Source organism: Pseudorca crassidens, chromosome 6 (genome assembly GCF_039906515.1).
Source record: "Pseudorca crassidens isolate mPseCra1 chromosome 6, mPseCra1.hap1, whole genome shotgun sequence".
NCBI lineage: Eukaryota > Metazoa > Chordata > Mammalia > Artiodactyla > Delphinidae > Pseudorca > Pseudorca crassidens.
In genome coordinates, this window is record NC_090301.1 from 76,806,059 (window position 1) to 76,812,960 (window position 6,902).

The window sequence follows — 6,902 nt, forward strand, 5'->3', positions numbered from 1 at the left end:
AACTGCTATTACTACTACAGTGTACATTTTTGCTGTTAGTCCTATTATTAGTAATTCCATGCCAAAAGTTGTTTCTTTTTAAGCATTTTTCACAAAAAATCCATAATTTTAAAAGCATTTTTACTGAAAGGTTGTATTTCCATTTTTATTTCACTAATAAGATGCAGCAAAACCCCTTTCTTTGATTTTTATAAAATTTCAGAGTTCCGGTCCAAGATAGTGACATAGGAGACTCCTGAACTTGCTTTCTCCTATTGACACACCAAATCTACAGCTACGCATGGAGCAATTCCCTCTGAAAGAAATCTAGAACCTGGCTGAGAGACTCATATCATATGCATCGGGTAAACAAGAAAATACCCACATCAAAATGGTTGGAGAGGCTGAGACACACTCTTGCCATAAACCCCATCCCTAACACAGCAACATGCAATTAGGAGGGAACTTCCAACTCCCAGCTTCTTCCTGAAGAGTGAAAGTTTTGGACCAACATACAGGGCCCCAATTTTTAAAACTTCCACCTGGACGATGGGCCCTCAGAACACCTAGCTCTGAAAGCCAACAGGGCTTTCTTGCATCCATGAGACCCGTAAGACCATAGCGGAAAGAAACAATTCTTGATGGACTCACAAGGCCTTGTTGAGGCTATCCTCCCAGAGCTCAGCACGTAGGGAACAGACCAAAACTCCTACTCCCAGTTTTTCCTTAAAACAGGCCTATTTGTGTACTTCAAAAGCTGCTGCTTAACAGTCAGGCTTCTGCTTTAGCACATATATAGGGGCTGACTGTGAGCCTCCCCACAGACTTGGGAGACCGGGGGTCATGGTGAGGGGCACCACCTCTGCATTTTCCCTCTGGCCTACAATAGGACACCAGTGTCTCCTTAGAGGGAAATTATCACACGTCTGTCACCCTGGTTTTTGCAGCTACTACCAGGGGATGCACCTTGATCACCTGGCTCTGGTGGCCAGTGGGGCTTATGTTCACAGGCCTCATACAACTGTAGCAAACAGATGAGTTCTTAACAAGCTATTCCTCCTGAGCTCAGCACATAGGGGACAGACAGAAAAGCCCATCCTTCAGTCTTTCCCTGAAACTGGCCTACTTCAAAAGCTACTGCCTGAGGTTTTGGCTTCCGATCAGCCTACACCTAGGTCTGAGATCCTCCCCACTGGGATATGGACAGGTTTTGGCATCCGATCAGCCTACACCTAGGTCTGAGATCCTCCCCACTGGGATATGGACAGGTTTTGGCATGCCCTCCACTACTGAGACCTACTAAGAACAAAGAAGGTAGTCTGGACAATCACAATTGTTTGAGAGACAACAAAGAACTTGGACTGAGCTAAGCAATAAATTTCATCTCCTACATGAGACCTTTCTGTCAAGACTGGAAGAGGTGACTGTTTTATCTAATGTGCAGAAGCCAACAAGAGAGTCAAGGAAAATAAAGAAACAGAGAGATATGATACCAATAAAAGAACAAGATAAAACTCCAAAAATAGACTTTAATGAAATGGAGATAAGTGATTTACCCTATAAAGGGTTCAAAATAATGGTCACAAGGATGCTCACTGAGGTCAGGAAAACAATGCATGAACAAAGTGAGAATTTTGACTAAGAGATAGAAAATATAAGAGTGTACCAAACAGAAATCAGAGAGCTGAAGAATACAGTAACTAAAGTGAAAACTTCATTAGAGGAGTTCAACAATAAACTATATCAAGCTGAAGAAAGAATTAGTGAATGCAAAACAGGGCAGTGAAAATAATCCAGAGGAGCAAAAAGAAAAGAGTGACAATAGCTCAAGGGACACGTGGGACAACATAAATAGACCAGTAGTCACTTTATAGGGGTCACAGAAGGAGAGGAGAGAGAGAATGGGGCAGAAAGCTTACTCAAAGAAATAATGGCTGAAAACTTCCCTAACCTGGGGGAAGAAGGAGATGCAGATCCAGGAAGCCTAGAAAGTCCCCAAAAAGAAAAATCCAAAGAGAACCACACCAAGACACATTATAACTAAATTGTCAAAAGTTAAAAACAAGGAGAGAATCTTAAAAGCAGTAAGTGAAAAGCAACTTTTTATATACAAGGGAAAACCCAAAAGACTATCACCAAATTTTTCAGCAGAAACTTTACAGCCCAAAAAAAGTTGTTTTGTATTTTTTTTGCAGTCAAAATATTTATTATTTTCCTTAACTGGGTTAAATGACAATACAAATGTTGTGATCCTGTTTTAAATTTCTCATGTACTATACTTTAAATATTCAAAACTTTGTATAAAACCACACATGACTTAATTTCTTTCACAATGCCTACTATAGAAATCTTGATTTAATTGTATACGTTTTGAAATAAATTCTCTCCTTAACCTTATTATTATAGATTTGAAAAGACTAGCTACAACTGCAACAGTAATATCTATCAGGTCCATACTTATAAACAACACACAAGAAGAAGAAAGGAGAGAACAGACTAGGGAGAGAGAAGAAGAGATGTTCATTTATATTGTTTCCAACTGGTAACAACCAGATCAGAGTATTAGTGTGGTGTGAGTGCTTCTTGAGTCATTAGGAAGATTTTAATGTATTTAAGGGGAATAACCACAGAATAAATTCAAAGTGCTGAAAAAAAAAAAACCCTACCAACCAAGAAGGCTCTACCCAGAAAAGCTGTCATTCAGAATTTAAAACGAGGTAAAGAGTTGTTCAGACAGACAAAAACTGAAGGAGCTCATCTCCACTAGAACAACCTTACAAGAAATGTTAAAGGGACTTCTTCAAGCAGAAACAAAAGGATGCTAAGTAGTGACAGGAAAACATATGAAAGTATAAATCTCACTGCTAAAGGTAAATATGAAGTTGAATTCAAAGTACTCTAATGTGCAATGGTTGTGGGTAAATTATAAATCTAGTATGAAGGTTAAAAGACAATAGTATTAAAAACAACCATAACTACAATAATTTGTTAATGAGTTCACAAGCTAAAAGATGTAAATTGTGACATCAAAACATGAAATGCACTGGGGGAGAGTTAAAATGTAGACCTTGTGTATGCATCTGAAGTTAAGTTGTTATCAGCTTAAAATAAACTATTAGAAACATGTTTTATATAAACTACACGGTAACCACAAAGAAAAACCTATAGTAGGTATACAAAAGGCAAATAGAAAAGAATCTAAGCATACCACTACAGAAAATAATCAATTCACCATGTAAGAGAGCAAGGGAAGAAGAAAGGAAGAAAGGAAATAAAACAGCCAGAAAACAATTGACAAAATGGCAACACATACCTATCAATAATTACTTTAAATGTAAATGGGCTATTTCTTCAATCAAAGTACACAGATTTGCTGAATAGATAAAAAATCAAGACCCAGGGCTTCCCTGGTGGCACAGTGGTTGAGAGTCCGCCTGCCGATGCAGGGGATGCGGGTTCGTGCCCCGGTCTGGGAAGATCCCACATGCCACGGAGCGGCTAGGCCTGTGAGCCATGGCTGCTGAGCCTGTGTGTCCAGAGCCTGTGCTCTGCAATGGGAGAGGCCACAACAGTGAGAGATCCGCGTACCACAAAAAAAAGAAATCAAAACCCAAATATATAGTGACTACAAGATACTCATTTCACTTTAAGGACACACATAGACTGAAAGTAAAGGGATGGAAAAAGATATTCTTCCAAATGGAAACCAAAAGAGAGCAGAGATAGCCAAACTTATATCAGTCAAAACAATGCTTTAAATCAAAGACTAATAATAAGCAAAAAAGTCATTATATATTGCTAAAGGGATTAATCCAATAAGAGGACCTAACATTTGTAAATATTTATGCACCCAACATAGACACACCTAGATATATAAAGCAAATACTAACAGACCTAAAGAGAGAAATAGACAATAATACAATACTAGTAGGGGACTTCAATACCCCACTTTAAATGATGGGTACATCATCCAAAAAGAAAAGTAATAAGAAAACATTAGACTTAAACTGCACATTAGACCAGACAGACTTAAGAGATATTTATAAAACATTCCACCCAACACCAGCAGTATACACATTCTTCTCAGGCACACATGGAACATTTTCCATGATAGATCCTATGCCAGGCCATAAAACCAGTCAATTTAAAAAGTAGGAAATCATATTAAGCATTTTTTTCCCAAACACAATGATATGAAACTAGAAATCAATTACTAAAACAAAAGTAGAATATTTACAAATACGTGGAGATTAAACAACATGAACAACCAATAGGTCAAAGAAAAAAATCAAAACAGAGATATCAAAAACTGTCTTAAAAAAAAAAAAAAAACTGTCTTAAGACAAATGAACATGGAAACACAACATACCAAAACTTATGGGATGCAACAAAAGCAGTTCTAAGAGAGAAGTTCATAACAGTAAAGGCCTATATTAAGAAAAAAGAAAGAGCTAAAATTAAAAACCTAACTTCACCCCTCAAGGAACTAGAAAAAGAAGAATAAACAAAGCCCAAAGATAGTATAAAGAAGCACATAAAAAATCAGAGTGGAAATTAATGAAATAGAGGCTGAAAAGACAATAGAAAAGATCATAGAAAAGATCAATGAAACTAAGAGCTCTTTTTTGAAAAAACTGACAAACCTTTAGCTAGATTCACCAAAGCGGGGGAGGGGGAACTAAAATAGATAAAATTAGAAATGAAAGTAGACACACTACAATTTATATCACAGAAATACAAAAAATCATAGATGTTAATATGAAAAAGTATACACCAACAAAGTGGACAATCTAGAAGAAATGGATACATTCCTAGAAACATACGACCTATCAAGATTGAAATCAGAAAGTAATAACAAAAAATCTGAAAAGACAAATTTCCAGTAAGGAGATTGATTTAGTAACCAAAAAACACTGACAAAGAAAACTCCAGGATCAAAATGCCTTCACTGGTGACTTCTACCAAACACTTAAAGAAGAACTAATACCAAATCTTCTCAAACTCTTCTAAAAAACTGAAGAGGAGGGAATACTTCCAAACTCATTTTAATAGGCCAGCATTACCCTGTCCAAAGCCAGAAAAGGATTCCACAAGAAAAGAAAATTATAGGCCAATATCCCTGATGAACACAGATGCAAAAATCCTCAACAAAATATTAGCAGACAAAATTCAACAGCACATTAAAAGGATCATAACATGAACAAGTGGGATTTATTCCAGGGATGCAAGGATGGTTTAATAGCTATAAATCAATCAATGTGATATATCACCATAGGCAATGAAGAATAAAAATCATATGAACATCTCAATAGATGCAGTAAAAGTGTTTGATGAAACTCAATATCCATTCATGATAAAAACTCTCAGCAAAGTGGGTATAGAGGGACATACCTCAACATAATAAAGGCCATATATGACAAGCCTACAGCTAACATCATACTAAACGGTGAAGAGCTGAAAGCTTTTCCTCTCAGAAAAGGAACAAGACAAGGATGCCCACTCTTGCCACTTTGATTCAACATAGTACTGGAAGTTCTAGTCAGAGCAATTAGGCAAGAAAAAAAAATAAAAGGCATCCAACTGGAGAGGAAGAAGTAAAACTGTCTCTATTTGCAGATAACATGATATTACATACAGAAAACCATAAAGACTCCACTAAAAACTACTGGAACTAATAAATGATTTCAGTAAAGTTGCAGGATACAAAATCAATATACAAAATTCAGTTGTGTTTCTATACTCTAACAACTATCAGAAAGAGAAATTAAGAAAATTATCCCATTTACAGTTGCATCAAAAATAATAAAATGTCTAGAAATAAATTTAACCAAGGAGGTGAAAAATCTGTTTATTTAAAACTGTAAGACATTAATAAAAGAAACTGAAGAAGACACAAATAAATGGAAAGATATCCCATGTTCATAACATTATCAAAATGCCCATATTACTCAAAGCAATCTACAGATTCAATGCAATCCCTAACAAAATTCCAAAGGGAGTTTTCACAGAAATTGAAAAAAAATAATCTTAAAGCTTATGGAACCACAAAACACATGAAATAGCTAAAGAAATCTTGAAAAAGAACAAAGCAGGAGGCATCACACTTCCTGATTTCAAATTATGTTATAAAAGTATATAAAAGTTATATAGTAATCAAAACAGTATGATATGGGCATAAAAACAGACACATAGAGTGTTGTATAAAAGGAGAGAAGATTAGCACTGCCCCTGACAAGAATGGCAGAGCCTCTCAGTCCTGACAATATTCATGTGGTTAAGGCATTACCACCTACTTCATGACCTCTAACCACCATTTTTGAAGAAACAAAAACACTAATTTGGAAAGATATACACACAGCAATGTTTATGGCAGCATTATTTACAATAGCCAATATATGGATGCAACCTAAGTTTGTATCAACAGATGAACAGATAAAGAAGATTATATATATAAACACAAACATACACATACATACAATGGAATATTATTCAGCCATAAAAAAGAATAAAATTTTGCCATTTGCAACAACATATCTGGACCTAGAGGATATTATGCTTAGTGAACTGTCATACAGAGAGAGACAAATACTGTATGTTTTCACTTACATGTGGAATCAAAAAATAAAACAAATGAATGAATATAACAAAACAGAAACAGACTCACAGATACAGAGAACAAACTAGTGTTTACCACAGGAAAGAGGGGTGGGAGAAGGAGCTAGAGAGGGGAAGGGGATTAAGAGGTACAAATTACTAGGTCTAAAATAAGATACAATGATGTAATATACAGTGCTGGGAATATAGGTAATATTTTATAACTTTATATGAAGTATAATCTATAAAAATATATCACTATGTTGTACACCTAAAACTAATATAATATTGTAAAAAACTATACTTGAGTTTAAAAAAAACAGACACAT

At 35.6% G+C, this 6,902-nt stretch overlaps 1 non-coding gene across 1 annotated transcript; it reads left to right on the top strand.

The window, feature by feature from the left end:
- Window positions 1–6,172: 6,172 nt before the first annotated feature.
- Window positions 6,173–6,298, top strand: LOC137226873 (U6atac minor spliceosomal RNA). Its single transcript, XR_010944570.1, has one exon. It is a non-coding gene; the product is annotated as a U6atac minor spliceosomal RNA (small nuclear RNA).
- Window positions 6,299–6,902: the final 604 nt, after the last annotated feature.